Source organism: Acinonyx jubatus, chromosome B1 (genome assembly GCF_027475565.1).
Source record: "Acinonyx jubatus isolate Ajub_Pintada_27869175 chromosome B1, VMU_Ajub_asm_v1.0, whole genome shotgun sequence".
NCBI lineage: Eukaryota > Metazoa > Chordata > Mammalia > Carnivora > Felidae > Acinonyx > Acinonyx jubatus.
Window position 1 is genome coordinate 195,655,147 of NC_069382.1, and position 16,283 is coordinate 195,671,429.

General features: G+C 47.5%; 1 long non-coding RNA gene across 1 annotated transcript; it reads right to left on the bottom strand.

Moving 5' to 3' along the window:
* Positions 1-10,280: 10,280 nt before the first annotated feature.
* On the bottom strand, positions 10,281-15,872 carry LOC128314259 (uncharacterized). Its single transcript, XR_008295753.1, has 3 exons — positions 15,672-15,872; positions 12,586-12,689; positions 10,281-12,401 (listed from the first exon to the last, which is right to left on the bottom strand). It is a non-coding gene; the product is annotated as an uncharacterized LOC128314259 (long non-coding RNA).
* Between the last annotated feature and the right edge of the window lie 411 nt (positions 15,873-16,283).

Consider the following 16,283-nt stretch of genomic DNA (forward strand, 5'->3'; position numbering starts at 1 on the left):
CACATAGAATGCTAACTTTAATTGCATTTCCTGTCTTGTATAACTTTTTCTTTTTCCTGGTGTTGGTAATTGCCTTTATGTTTTATTTAGTTTCCTACCTGCCTGTCGTTAATTCATCTCCTCACTCTGGAAATTCACGCATACTGGGGAATCCCCCTTTTCCCTCCTGTTTGGAGTCATTTCCTGATGAACATTGCTCCCCTACCACTGGTTGTCTCCTAGGTCCCTGCACAGCTGGCAGTCTTGAATGTCTCTTCCCCATCATCCAGGAAGTTCCCTTTGCACCTCTCCTGGGTTGGATCCCTAATTTCCTGGGTTCCATGGCTTTCTTTTGGTTGGTTTGTTTCCCGTCTTGGTGGAACATGTCTTTCAGTAGCTTCCTGAGGCAGGGTGCATGGGAGTAAAAGTGTCAAATTTTTGCATTTTTAGTATGATCTTCATTCTGCTCCTGATAGTTTCAAAATTTCAATGATAGTTTGCTTGCGTGGAGCATTGTAGTTCTTGTACTTTGGAACCATTTCTCTGTAGTCTTCTCACTTCCAGCCATGGATAGTATGAAGTCATTCTGATTCCTGTTTTCTCTCTCTGTAGGCTTTTGAGATCCTTTCCTTATCCCTGTTGCCTTTCAATTTCACTATCATGTACCTTACTGTGGTTCTTTTTTTATACTTATGTCGAGCCGCAGGTGAATCCTTTCAACCAAGAAACCCATGGCTTTGGTTGGAGGAAAGTGCCCTGAATTGTTAATTTGACCAGATCGTTTTTAGAATTCCTATTGTGTCCTATTACTTGGATGTTAGGTTACTTAGATTGATCCTTTAAACATTAAAAAAAACTTTGTATTAACCTTTTTTCTTCTGTGTTCTATAGTACTATTCCAGAAGATTTCTATTAAGTCTTTTATTATTTTCTTCAATGTCTTTATTTCTGTAGTATTTAGGAGTTCTTCCATGTTCTCTGATTGCCCCCCCCCTTTTTTAAATGTTTATTTATTTTTGAGAGAGAGAGAGTGGTGGAGGGGCAGAGAGAGAGGGAGTCACAGAATCCGAAGCAGGCTCCAGGCTCCGAGCCATCAGCACAGAGCCCGACGTGGGGCTCAAACCCATGAATCATGAGATCATGACCTGAGCTAAAGTCTGACACTTAACTGACTGAGCCACCCAGGCACCCCAGATTGCCCCCTTTTTATAGCATCTAGTTCTCATTTCCTAAATACAATATTTTCTGCCTCTGAGGTCTTGAACTATAGATCTAAAATTTTTTCTTCTGCTGCTGCATTGTCTTTCCTTTCCTCCAAGTTTTTTGTTTTTCTTTTCCTTTTAGCCTTCCTCTTTCTTGTTAAGAAGTGTCCCCCCCAAATGGCTGACAATCTTTGTGTAAAAAAGTTGACCGGAGGAATATATACATGTCTTGTTGCACATGATGGGGTACTTTCTGCCAGTCCGTCTGCGCTCACATCCATCTCTGGCCTGTCTCTAGAGGCACCTGGGCCTCTAATTCTGAGCTAATAGCCCTCTGGTTCTGGGCACGCCAGGCTCACTGGTAGATGTCTGTCCTTCTCAAAGATTGGATGTCGCCTCAGTCCGCTCTGAGAAGTTGTGTACTGCTCGCCCATCCGCTTACCATCTTCTAAGATTCTATTAACATGTCTTGATTCTTGCTTTCTTGGCCCCTGTGTCTTAATGCCTCTGTAAATTTCTTTACTGTCATTTTAGTGAAAATAAGTGTGTGCAGATTAAATGCACACATTTAATGCAAATGTTGACATGAAAAAGACATTTTTTTGAGACTTTTACGTGATAACAAAGCTATGGACGATAGCGAAGATCATAGTAGTAGCAATAACTATTTTCCCGTCACTTCAATGACCCAAGTCCTTTGTAGCCACTATCTCACATCAACTCAGGAACTTAGCATTATTTTATCTCCATACTACAGATCAAGAAGGGTTGGTTCTTCAAGGCTATGTAATTTTCCCAAAGCCGGTGTTGATGAGTGGAAAGGAGGGGGTTAGGACTGGGTGTTTCTCTGGAGTCTGGTGTCTCCCCGTGACCCTGTGTGGCCTCCCAGCCTGTGTTCACAGAAACACACACGCATGATGGGTAGAACATGACACAATTGGGTTTTAAGAATTATTGTGTAGCTTCCTTTGCTAATTTAGCTGTTGGTCTTGGCTATCACTCTGCATCAGCCCTATTAGTTCAAACGTGTTCTTTTTAACAGCGGTATGATATTCCCTAATGAGCCACAACCAAAATGGGTGGCTATGGAGGGACATGTATGTTATCTCTAAACTTCAAGACTTTTTAGCCATGTGATTTGGGGTAAGTCAAGTAGTCTCTTTGGGCCTCAGCTTCCCCATATTAAAAAATGGAGCATTTTTACATTCTAGTACATTCTATTCTGTAAGACGCAATTTCCACATCCTAATCCCTGTAACCTGTGAATGTGACCTTATTTGGAAAAAATAGTTTTTGCAGATGTAATTAAGTTAAGGAACTCAAGATGAGGAGATCATTCCGGAGGATTTGTGTGGGCCCTAAATCCAATGACAAGTGTCCCAACAGGAAACAGAGGTTGGAGTGATGAGGCTATATGCCCAGGAGTGCCCACAGCCACCAGAAGCCACAGAGTGGAGGAAGGATCCTCCCTTAGAATTTCTGGAAGAAGTGTGGTCCTGCTAACCCTGTGATTTTGAACTTTCAGCCCCAAGAAGGGACTAAATTTCTTCTGCTTAAAGCCACCACCTTTGTGGGTGATTTGTTATGGCAGCCACGAGAAACGACTGTATACTGCTGGAAAAACTTTCAAAAAAAAAAAAATGAAAGTATCACTTAGAGCATCTCAGGATTCTCCCGTGTGTTAAGAACTGGCTTTCTTGTGAACTGTGTGTGATTTCTGGAGACCCATGCAACAATCTGCGCTCGTCTTCCTTTCTACTTCAGGCTCGTCCTGTAGTTCTCACCGTGTGTTCGCTCTGTGTCTCCACCCCAGAGCCACCTCTCTTGAGACGAGGCCCAGTCATGGCATTTAGACAAGGTTCTCTGAGTGACTCGGGTAACACAGCCCTGGGGAAGAATCATGGCTCTAAAATCCGCTTTGGCCCCCAATGTCCATGACGTGAGACATGAGGTAGGGACCAGAGAAGTATCTTGGCCTGTTCTTGACCTCAGAAAATGTCAGGGTTGGAAAGTTCTTTAGAGACCCAACCCTATTATTGAGAAACTGAGGCCCAGAAAAGAAAAGTGACATGTGACTAGCAAATTGTGGAACTGGAATTTGAACCCAAACTAGAAGATGGGTTTACTGACTGCAGACTCCAGCCTGCTTCCGTTTTCTCTGGGTGTGGATCTCTGGGACCTGGAAATATATATCACAACAGATCCATTCATGGGCCAAGACAATGTCGGGAAGTCTCCCACACTTATAACCCCCACGCCTCCCACAAGGTAGTGAGTGAGGCAGAAGAAAGCAAAACTACTCTATTTTTGTTTTTATTTTAAAAATAAATTAGTTGACCACTTTCTTTTAAAACTAAGACGAATTAGGGGTGCCTGGGTGGCTCAGTCGGTTGAGCATCTGACTCTTGATTTTGGCTCAGGTCGTGATTTCATGACTTTGTGGGTTCGAGCCCTGCGTTGGGCTCTGCGTGGACAGCTCAGAGCCTGCTTGGGATTCTCTCTCTCCCTTTCTCTTTCTCTCTCTCTGCCCACCCCCCACTTGCGCTGTCTCTGTCTCTCTCAAAATAAATAAATAAAAACTTTAAAAAATAAAATAAAATGAAGACTGATCGCAGTGTAAAAATGAGTGAGGGGAAAAATCTGGAGGTTTAGAGTAATAATAAAAGTTGCTATTTTTTCTTTCTCTTTTTACTCCCTTTACCTGTTTCTCCCATCCCCTACACCCACCAGTTTGTTCTCTGTATATATTTGAGCTTTTATTTTCTTTCTTTAAGATTCTGCATATAAGAGAGATCATATAGTATTTGTCTTTGTCTGTCTGACTTATTTCGCCTAGCTTAGTGTCCCCAAGGTCCATCACGTTGTCACAAACAGCAAGGTTTCATTCTTCTTTTTCTGGCTGAATAATATTCCATTGTATATAGACACACCAGAATTTCTTTATCCATTCGGCCATTGACGGACTCTTCGGTTGTCTTGGCTATTGTAAACAATTCTGCAATGAACATGGGGGTGTGGATATCTTTTCGAGTTAGTGTTTTTGTTTTCTTCGGTTAAATTCCCAGAAGCGGAATCACTGGATCATATGGTAGTTCTATTTTTAATTTTTGAAATACCGTCATACTATTTTCCACAGTGGCTGCACCCATTTACGTTCCCACCAACAGTACACAACTGTTCCCTCTTCTCCACAGCCCTCCCCATGCTTGTTATTGCCTATCTTTGTGATAATAGTCATTTTAACAGGTGTGAGGTGATCTCCGGTGGATTTGATTTGCATTTCTCTGATGATTAATGATGTTGAGCATCTTTTCATGGGCCTGTTGGCCATTTGTATGTCTTCTTTGCAACAGGGTCTGTTCAGATCCTCTGTCCATTTAAAAAAATTGTTTTTTTAATGTTTACTTATTCTTGAGAGAGAGAGAGAGAGAAAGAGACAGAGTATGAGCAGGGGAGGGGCAGAGAGAGAGGGAGACACAGAATCTGAAGAAGGCTCCAGGCTCCGGGCTGTCAGCACAGAGCCTGACGTGGGGCTCGAACCCACGAGCCATGAGATCATGACCTGAGCTGAAGTTGGACACTCAACCAACAGAGCTACCCAGGCACTCCCCCTGTTTTTGTTTTTGTTTTTTTTTAATTTTTTCTCTCTCCATTTTTAAATTGGATCATTTGCTTTTTTTGCTATTGAGTTGTATGGGTTCTTTATATAGTTTGGATTTTAACTCCCTATCAGGTATATAATTTGAGAATATTTTTTCCCATTCAGTAGGTTGCCTTTTTATTTGTTGATAGTTTCCTTTGTTGTGCAGAAGCTTTAGTTTGATGTAGTCTCACTTGTTTATTTTTGCTTTTGTTGCTTTGCTTTTGGTGTCAGATTCAAAATATCATCACCAAGGGGCACCCAGGTGGCTCAGTTGGTTAAACATCCAACTTTGGCTCAGGTCACGATCTCATGGTATGTAAAAACCCAAAATGTCATCACTAAAACTTACCACCCATTTCCTTCTAGGAGTTTCCTTCTAGGGTTGCCCATATCCTTACGTCCAAGTCTTTAATACATTTTGAGTTTATTTGTGTGTAGAAGACAATGGTCCAGTTCTACTCTTGCATGTATCTGTCTAGTTTTCCCAACAGCATTTATTGAAGAGACTCTCACATTGTATGTTTTTGGTTCCTTTGTCATAAGCTAATTGGCCATATATGCGTGGGTTTGTTTCTGGGTTCTCTATTCTGCTCCGTCGATCTGTATGTCTGTTTTTATGCTAATACCCTATTGTTTTAATTACTAAGGCTTTGTCATATAGTTTGAAATCAGGGACTTTGATGCCTCCAGCTTTGGTCTTCTTTTTCTAGATTGCTTTGGCTATTTGCTATAGGATCGTTTGTTCTATTTCGGTGAAAAATGCCATTGGGATTTTGATAGGGATTGTATTGAATCTGTAGATTGCTTTGTGTAGTATGGACATTTTAGCAATATTAATCTTTCGATCCATGAGCATGGAATATCTTTCCATTTATTTGTGTCTTCTTCAAGTCCTTTTTCAACATCTTACAGTTTCAGTCTACATATCCTTCCCCTCTTTGGTTAAATCTATTCCTAGGTGTGTGGGGGCTTTCTTTTTTTAATACGATTGTAAATGGAACTGTTGTTTTGAATTTCTCTTTCTAATAGTTCATTACTAACATACAGAAACAGCAGATTTTTGTATATTGATTTTGTATCCTGTCTTTGAGAGAGAGAGAGAGCGAGAGAGAAAGAGAGAGTGCACACAGGAGGGGCAGAGAGAGAAGAGAGAGAGAATCCCAAGCAGGCCACACACTGTCAGTACAGAGCCTGATGTGGGGCTCGAACTCATGAACTGTGAGATCATGACCTGAGCTGAAATCAAGAGTCAGGTGCTTAACTGACTGAGCCACCCAGGCACCCCACGTTGGTGTTATTTTTAATGCTTATCTCCACTATCGGAATAAGAGCGCATGGAGACAGAGGCTGGGCTGTGCCCTCACTGTGGAAGCCTCCTTTTTACACAACACCTGAGATGCAGCTGTGTACTAGTTGTTGCCAACTGAATACACTAATGTGATTGTTACTATGACATTGCATGATGTAGGATTAAAAACGGATAGAGCATCATAGAGATTAGCGTATAGCTAGTGAATGTCATCTACACAAGTAACGCATTATAGGCTATGAGCTGGGAGCCTTTTGCTGATCTGTCTCTGTGTCTCTCTCTCTCTTCCCTGGATCTAAACTCCCACCCTCGCCCACGGTCACCACCCTCCTTTTGGTCTCATGACCTTATTCTGATGATCTTGGCTGCCCATATCCTCTCCTGGACAAGTCTGGACAGGAGCAAGTAGGGACCCTTCCTCCTTGATGTTTCAAGAAAGCCTCCAATCTTTCCCATGGGGCATTTCCAAGCTCAGACTTGGGACCTTCTGGAGCCCCAAATCCAGGTTCTGGTGCAACCAGTGCTGGTCTCAGTGACAGGACCGAAGCTGGGTGCAAGCCTGCCGATTGACGTGAAAAAGAAGTCAGGAATCTGAAAAAAATATATGTTTTGGCTGGAGCCCCGCCTTAATCCCTCATGAGCTGTCTTAGTTGAAAGGCTTTTTTTTTTTTTTTTTTTTTTTTTCTGCGTGCAGATTATCTGAGAACTGTTTGGCACTTGGGAATTTTCCATTGGCGTGAGCTAAGCCTACGGGTGCCAAGAAAGGAGAGAAGAAATATCAGACAAAGTGGGCCCCGCTTTCCTGCCAGTCTCAATTTGGGAGACTTTTTCCATCCTTGGGGCCATTTGTGAGAAACCAAGCTCCGAGGCCTTCTAGGGAAAATCTTCGGACTTTTTAATTCTCCAGTGTGGAAATTCTCCACATTTGAAGATTAAGTGGTGACATGAGAAGGGTGTGGGGCAGCGAGGCCAAAAAAATTGTGTGTGCTTATTTTATTTTATTTTTTTTATTTATTTTTTCCGATGACAGGGAGGCAGTGAGGTTTCTGCAGTCTGCAACCGTGGCTTCACTGTGCACTGTGGCGTGCATGGGGCAAGGACTTGTCTTCCAATCCTGATCCTGTTTCCTGTCCTGTAAGAAGAGCTAAGGGTACTTCCTTGATCTACTGTAAAGGGTCATCTGTGAATTCTGTGCTCTGCCTCTTTCTGGTGTGTGTGTGTGTGTGTGTGTGTGTGTGTGAGCTGGGTCCTTGGCTGGGAAGCTGGACCTCGGAGGGTGGGCCTGGGGTGGCCGGAGGAGGTGATGGCCTGTATGTCTTCTTATCAGCGTCTGTCGCAGGCAGGGGTGGCTGGCTGGGTGATGTGGGCCATGGGCCTAGATGGAGGCAGACAGCAGCCAGGATGCCATAGCCTGCTGAGATATGGGACTTTTATGTTACTCTCCACATTGATTCCCTTTTGAAACCCTTTGGCCTCTAGGGAGAACTCTGAATAGGAAGTTTTTGTCATGTCTTGACCGTGCTACAGGATATTAAAAGGGAAGAATCTCTGTGAAGACGGGGAAAATGAGTCGCAGCCCCGAGCACGCTGACAATTTGACCTTCCAACTGGTGTTCTGTAGATATTGACATGGTGTTTATGGGGAGAGGTGGGTGGCACAGAGAAGGGCCCCAGGTCCTGCCTCAGCATCTCCTTGGCGGTCAGAACAATTCCACTCTGGCCCAAACTTCTCAGGGTAAATCAAAACACGTGCAGTTGACTGGGCCCTCCCTACTTAGGTGAGAATTTGCCACCTTCCACTGATCCTCACACCTGCCTTGGTGGTGGTGGTGGTGGGACTTATTTCTTAGTCCATGTGTCTCCTCCTGGGATTCTTTCCAGCCACACTACCCTTGAGAGAAGTTCTGCTGGACACAATTCCCTCCACCTTATGGTGCCAGAAACGATTGACCCCCGTCACAGTCACTGAACTTAAGAGGCACTCATGAGAATGGCTTCATCAGGATTTATTTCATACGCAGCTATTCAGTGGCATTGGCCCCGAAGAACGTTTGCAGCAGGATGTAGAGATGGATGAACCGGTCTGCTTCGTAACCACGTGTGCTGGATTCCCAGAAAGCAGAGCCTGAGACAGAGGCTTCTGTGTGAGCATTCTGCCAGGCGTGTGTCCCAGGGGGCAGCCACGGGGGAAAGTAAGCGAAGCCGGGTGAAGGGTACTCCGGCCCCACCATGTGGGACTGTTTACCCCACTGCCTCCATCTATTCTGTGAGAATTGGCTCGGAACGATTTTCCAGGGAAGACTACAGGGCCATGTTTCCACTGGCTCCTGACCCCGTTGGTCAGAAGCTGTAACTCACGCGGTGTTATTCCGTGTGGGCACGAGCCGGGCACCTGAGCCCAGCGTGGGTGGAGCATCACTGAGACGTGATTCTGTCAGGGCTCCGATGCCTGAGGCTGGGCAGAGCCCCTCCGCCCGGGCTGGGATCGGACACGGCTGAGGTCAGGAGCCTCTGCAGTGCACAGGAAGCGCCTTGCTTCTGTAGAGGAGAAGAGTCAGCACAACAAAGCCCATGTTGGCCCCATCCTCTCTCCCTGCCTCGCTAACCGCGATGTCTGATAGCTGTTTGCACAGTCTTACATTTATTCTTTTCTTTTTAAAATTTATTTATTTATTTTGAAGCCGGGGGAGGAATAGAGGAGGGGGAGAGGGAGAGTCCCAAGCAGGCTCCATGCTGTCAGCGCAGAGCCCAGTGCAAGGCTCAAACTCATGAACTGTGGGATCATGACCTGAGCTGAACCCAGAAGTCAGATGAATAAATGACTGAGTCACCCAGTCTTAACCAGGCTCACTGGGGAGTGGCACCTGGCCTCAGACATGAGCCGGCAGATCCTGTCCTCACCTGCTTCACATCCTTCCTGGGCTTTTTGCACGATGCCCACAGAATCCGTTTCCTGTGGCCGCCATAACAAATGATCACAAACTGGGTGGCTTGAAACGGAAGCTTCTTCTCTCCCAGTCCTGGAGTCAGTAGGGTTGTGCTCCCACGGAAGGTTCCAGGCCGGGGTTCCTCCTGGCTTCCAGAGTCTGGGGGCTCCAGGTGTCCCCAGGCTTATGACCGCACGGCTCCCGTCTCTACCTCGATCCTCGTGTGGCCCTCTGTCTCCCTCTGCTCCTTCTCCTCCTCTGCCCTAATCAGACCTTGTCATTGGATTTAAGGTCCAGTGATCTCATCTCAAGATTCTTACCTTAATTGTGTCTGTAAAAACATTCAAATAAAGTCACACTCTGAGCTTCTGGGTGGCCATACCTTTGGGAGCCACAATTCAACCCACAAAACTCTCACTTAAAAGGTCACAGGGGGGTCACAATTCAACCCACAAAACAGACATTTTCTGCTGGAAGGGTCTGAAACTCAACACCAACTCTCTTACATAAAAGAGGTGTACACGTGAGATTGGGAAGGGCCAGGAGGGCAACTGGCCTGAGATATGACCGGGAGACATCCTTTTGTCTCTCCTCGGCCTTTCTCTTGCTTTGGCCCCATCGTCTACCTGTGTCCATGAACTTCTGCCAGGGACGGGGGAGGGCAGAGTCACAGGCCGCTCCCAGCACCCGCCAAGTAAGATAAAAGGGGGAGAGAGGTTACCTCTGGCGGACCCAGGCGAGGTCTCAGGTGAGGACTCTGTTAGCTCCGCCTGGGTCACATGTCCATCTCTGGGTCCAGCCCCGTAGCCGGGAGAGATGGGGTGCCAGGATTCCAGCCCCACAACCGCCTCACGGAGTAGGAGAGGGACACTGTGCAAGGCAACAGGGGCTGCTGTTCCCGGAAGGGTGGGCAGGCAGGGCCGCTGGGGGCCAGTGGATGCCAGGGTGCCCCACTCATGCGCACTCCCCATTGCCACACCACACCCTCTGTGCTGTCAAATGCTCTTTCCCCCGCCTGCATCGTCTGCACCGGAAAGACTTGTTTGCCGTCCCTCCCTGCCTACAGCCCCCAGGCCCGGCCGAGCTCAGTCTGCCTTCCGTGCTCCCGTGACCTCCTCTGCTTGCAACCACCACTGAGCTCACTCCATTGTGCCATGAAGATCTGAGTGCCCCCCTCACTGGACTGGGAGCTGGTGAAGCCCAGGGGCCAGATCTAGCCATTGGTGTCTTCCTGGACCTAATCCAGAGCGGGAGCTTAGAAAGTGTGTGCCGGATGAATGAATGAATAAATGAATTAATGAATGAATGAAAGTAACCCTGGGCAATCTTGGGAAACTCCCAGCAGGAAGTGTGAGTAAACATGGAGGGACAGCCCCCCACACCCCCCTGGCCATGGTGGTGACTGTAGCAGACATCTCTGGGACTTGCGTCACATCCCCTTGGACCCCTCTGATTTTGACCCACAGCCCCCAGTTCTCTGCCAGCTCAGATTCACCCCCGCTCTGAGGCATTCCTGCTCCAGTCAGCTCTGGGGATCCTTCCGCATCTGTGCCGGGGACTTTTCCAGTATCTTGGCACCCCCCTGGCCCTTTTGCAAGTATATCCCTGAAGTGCAGGAAAATGGTCAACCCCACTCAACCAGGGGGGCACTGCAGGCTTGGGCAGAGATGCCTTGCTCCTGCCCTGTGGCCGGGCAGCTATGGGAGGCTGTATTAGTTTCCTGTGGTTGCCAGAATGAATTTCCATAAACTGAGGGGCTTAACACAATAGAAAATTAGTGCCCTGTAGTTCTAGAGGCCAGAAGTTCAAGATCGAGGTGTTGGCGGGGTTGATTCTCTCTTGGAGGTTCTGAGGGAGGAGTGTTCCCATGCCTCTCTCCCTTCTGGTGGCTTCCCGAAGTCCTTAGTGTTTCTGGGCTTCTAGATGCAACTCTCCAATCTCTGCCTCTGTCTTCACGTGGCACATTCTTCTCTCCATGTGCTTTTTACATAACCTTTCTAAAAGGACACTAGTCACTGGATTTAGCGCCCCCCCCCCCCACTCCAGTATGACCTCATCTTAACTGAAGCAATTACATATGCAAAGATCTACTTCCAACTAAGGTCATATTCTGAGGTTATGGGTGAACATGAGTTTTGGGGGAACACTATTCAGTTCAGTACAGAGGCCTCCCACATACTTCTCAGAAGGTCCTGGACGAGTTGAATTCCCATTACCCACTTTGATAATGCTTATATAGGCTTCTCCATCTTCCCTGCTCCATCACCCCCCTCCCTGTTTCCTGACACCCCTAAATAAACTACCTGCACCCAACCCTTGTCTCAGGATACTTTTGAGGGCACCCAAAAGTGCTTAAACAGTGGAAGATGGTATATCAACCTCAGATCTCATTTTAGTACTAGTTTATGGGGTCACCTTGCTCCCCACCTACTAGCTGCCTCCCTGAGTCAATACCCAAGAGCCACAGACCAGAATCTTCACAAATTACGGTTAATGTTGACTGAGGATTCACTGTGTGCCAGGAACTGTTCTAAGCCATTTATGTGCATTAACTTGTTAATTCTCACACCAGCCAGATAGCTATTATCATTGTCTCACAGGCAAGGAAACTATTGACCTATTGATAGGTCAATAACTTGTCCAAGGTCACACAGCAAAGATGACAGAGCCAGGTTTGAATCCATATGGCTCACCTCCAGAGCCCCTCCTCCTGACCTGTGTCTTCAGGGATCATGGCGATCACTTGACTCACTGTGTCCTTGGGCCAACCGGGGCACAATGTAGCCCCTGACCTCGTGTGTATCACTGTCCCACTCTGCCTTGAACTTGGGGGATCTCATGACAAAGGACTGGATTCTGGCTGATGTTTGCAAGAGGGGATGATCAAAGAAATCCATGATTGGTTCTTCTTTGTACTTTTCCATAAAGTAAATGGGGAGGTTGCAAAGATGCCCTCTTTGAGGAGGATCCTTTGTAAAGAGTGAGGCAGAGACCAGGATGAAATCTAAACTTATTGACATTCCTTATCCTCCTGTCCACTCCGCCTTCTGAGGCTCTGACTTGCCCTGGCACCTGTCAGGCTTCTGTTTCGCAGCCCAGGGTGAGGGGTAGGGTGTACGGGAGAGCTGGGCCAGTGGAGAGAAAGTGGGGGGGGGGAGAGGAGAATGGCAATGGTCACTGAATTAGGGGACAGAAGAGCAAAGAGTATGTCTTGCTCTATTTGTGCCATGGAACTCTTTTGCTGCTCCTTCAGAATTGTTTAGGGAAGACTGACATCGCTACTCAATGAATTGGCTTCTGATTTGTCCTTCTCTTGGTGATGATGTGATGTTGAGAAGGTCCTGTAAGATGAACACCCAATGTGTTGGAAACATCAGAAAGCTCATTTCCACTTGACTCACCCATAAGGGTGGGGCGCATCCGTAATGGAGCTCAGAGGTAGACCAGATGTCGGGGTTGTTTGGTCCAGAGCTCCTAAATCAGCAGCCCGAAGCTCTGTTTTCTTTGTGAGTCTCCTTGTCTCACCTGCGCTGAGTGTCATTTGCTGGCTTTGTCCTCCGATAGGCTTCCTTCAGAGAAGCCAGGTGGCTGCCAGAAGCTCCTGGAGCTACATGCTTTCTCCTTTGAGTCTGGGGGAGACAAAGGGCTTCTCTTTTCTCAGCCACCAAATGGGGGTCTCATGCCTTATTGTGATGGCGCTAACTCAAGTCACTTGCCCCCTCTAAGCTATTCAGTGTGGCTGGGAGAGGGTGGGAGGTCTTTAATTGGCTTTGTCTGATCAAGTTCCACCCTCAGAGCTGGGGTGGGGGGTGGTGAGTCCTCACCAAACCACATGGCTGCTGTGCAGTGGGGCTTGGGGCCATGGGCCATGTAAGGCCTCCTGAGCCCATATGGTGCTCTTAAGTGATTTAGGTAAAGGTCCCACATCTACAGGTGTGGTGTGGCTCTAGTTTCATGACCCGAGAGCAGAGAGAGGTGGCTCTCAGCCCTCATAACTGTAGTTGGCAGACATGAGAGTGGTTGAGGAATGGGTGCAGGGTCCCACCTCGCTATCCATTATGGTAAAAATAAGGTCTGTATTTTTATGGAAGGAAGACCAGTTTCACTCAGGTTACAGGCATTTCCGTTAAGGTCAGGACACTTCCCTTCAAAGTGTCTTCAACCCCAGCAGGACATTGTCCTTGACCCTGAGCATGACCTGAAGGTCTTTCATGACCTGGTGGCCCGTCCATCTGTCTGGCGCAATTTCCTCTCTGACCTGCACCCCCTCCATTACCCACACCTCTTATTTTGCCTCCCACCCATGCTGAACAGCTTACAATGCTTTGAAAACACTTTCATGCCTCGGTGCATTGGCGCATGCTGTTCCACTTGTCTGGAATGATCTTTTCTCCCGTCCACCTGGTAAACGTAGGCTCATCTCCAGGAGAGCCTGCCCTGATCCCCCCCAGGGTCACTGTGCTTCACCCAAAGTTCTAGCATCTTCTATCCTGCACTGTGTTTGTCTGTTTGCCTGTGCGTCTCCCTCACGCGGTGATGAGTTCCTCGAGGGCACGGACTGTGCCAAACCACAGCCCCAACAATCGCAGCATGATTTTTCCCATTGTGGACATCAGGAAACTGACCAAGCAGATGAGCCATTGCCACTGCCCACGAGTCTATGTAAATCCTTACCTTAGCCCACCTGTCCTTTCAAACCAAGTAGATAAGCTCATGAGCCCTTGGAGGGTTTTTCCTCACCTCTGTCTTTCAGGGCCATCTTTGAGTCAAGCTATAGGTGAAGGCAGTCCATTTTGTCTCCCACCAATGCTCTGAACTGACCTACCCATCGGCCATATGCTCAGGCGTCCATCAGTCTTAGGGACCACCCACGAATAAGAAGTACGAGCTGGGGTGCCATGGATGTCTGTGCCACCTGTCTGTCCAACATCCTTGTACCTCTGGACTTGCTTAAACCCAGTGTCAGATGTATCACTTCTATCTCATGAAGGATTGCCATGGGGCACCCTTGGCTCCACGGCTTGATGAATCGGACGGCATTCTGCATGTGACAGGCCCTTCTGCACAGTCACTTGGTATCCTGAGGTCAGACACCCCATCAGGACCCATTGGCATTCCAGGACCTACTCTCCAAATGGTCTTGAGTGTTCTTCTGCAGATGGCATGGCCTTGCTTCAGTCCTAGGGGTCTGCACTGGGGCTCTCTTAGTACAGTTTGTCAGTGACCCCACAGTGTCTTTTCCTGCCATTGTACCTCTAGACGCGCAGATTCACTGGCCCGTGTGGCCCAGGCAGCAGAGCTGTTCGTACCATAAGCCCGGAACTGCTGCTGAGCTGTTCCTTGCTCTGGGTCCCACTCAGACTAGCAGCCTCTCGTGTCACCTGAGAAGTAGGTGACACAGTATTGCCAAGAGTAGAATATGCCGACTCTAAAACGTAGAGTACGTGTACCAAAGTAGCGTACCAGCCATCGTGGTTCTTCCTCGATTGCAGGGGCAATGGCTTGTCCCTCATTTTGAGGGGATGTCCCAGCATACCCTAGACCCCTGGGCCCCTGAAGACGTCATCTACATGGTGGTCCTTACCTCCGGAGCTCATGTTTTGTGTCCATTGAGCACGGTGCCATCAGTGTGGGGGATCAATAGGACATTCTGAGGTATGTCCAGATCCTGAGGTACGTTGGACTTGCATGGTGACAGAACGGGACACAATTAAGATCTGGGGAAAAGCTGTGAGTGTACTGTGAGTGACAAAGCTGTTGTCCATCCCATGCGAATGCACGCTGTTTCTGATCCCTTCTCCTGACAGGTATCCCAAAACCACGCATTCTGCACGTCAGTAGCTATAATCCACGTATCAGAAGCTGGTCCGAGTCCGCTCGAGGAGAGAGGCAGTGTCTGGCGTGGAGTCTGCAGCTGGAGAAGCCAGTTGGTTACATTTGTGGTCATCTACTGTCATCTACCATGACCCGCCAGTTTTACCGGAGGCCTGGCCCGACTCCCGTACGCCTCTACCCTCAGAGGGGAGCTGTGATAACGCCTTGACACTTTGCAGTGTCAGCCTCCAAAGATATGGGTATTTCTTTCCCCCCCGTGTAAGACTAGCCATGCAAGTGGCCACTGGTTCCTTTCGAGAAGATCTTGGTACGTCATTTCTGTTTACCCTTGCTGGGGTGTTACACGGTCCTTCCTCATGGGGACTCAAGCTCTTTTTTAAGGAGTGGATTCTTAAAAAAAAAAAAGGTAGATTCTTGAGAATCCATGCTTAAAAATGAGCAAGGGATCGTGACTTCTTGTAAATCATAGTGGCTGACATCAGCCTTCTGGTCCTCTTTCTGCTTGATCTCTTTTGATAATATATTAATTTATTAACTGATACCCTTTTTTTGGGCAGGGGCTTCCTAGTTATCTTGCCTTAGGAGCACCACGTCTTATTAGATACATCCACAGATATTTGTGGGTTAGGAACCTTCAGTTGCCTGTTTAAGGTAATTATTCCCATCTTGTTTCCAACAGTTAAATGCTGCCACCTTTCTCTGCTCTTTGGGGATTTTATCATCCCCTGCCCCCACCCCTGCAACCAAGTAGCCCAGTTTATAACAGCATGTCTTACCATCGGACCTGATTACAGAGGACCCCACCACTGTGGAACTTCTCAGGGATGCCTCTGCCTCTCATACCAGGGCATTTCAAATGGCCTTGGTCATCGCAGGGTCCTCTCAGCCTTTCCAACACAGCCAGGTGTTGGGCTTTCTGGCGTGATGTATAGACATGTTATACGATGCTCACTTGTGTTAGTCTTTTGATCTCTTCTTCTGGAATCTTCCATCACAGTCTGGAATCTCTACTTCATATAATGAGGTCAAGGTTCTAAGAATAATGTATTGGAATCATTTCCTGGGTCCCTTGTCAAGACAGTACGTCCTGTGCGATAGAAGAGTGCCCCATGTCAACAAAATCCTCCCCATCCAGATTTTGGTTCCACCTCCTTGATCCAATACATTCACACGTAGTCCCAGTGAGACGCAGTTCCCTGTTCCGACACGTTAGCCAGTCCTGAAACTTATTTTGGACATCGTACCCCTCTCCTCCATTGGAAGACTTAGCACTTCCCCAGTGGGGTCATGTTGACATTAACCCCAACTACTGGTCTCACGGCTGGAAGAGGAGGTGGAGAAGATTTGGAGGAGGAATCCACCTGAGGGCTCCTGCATAGTCTTCCAGC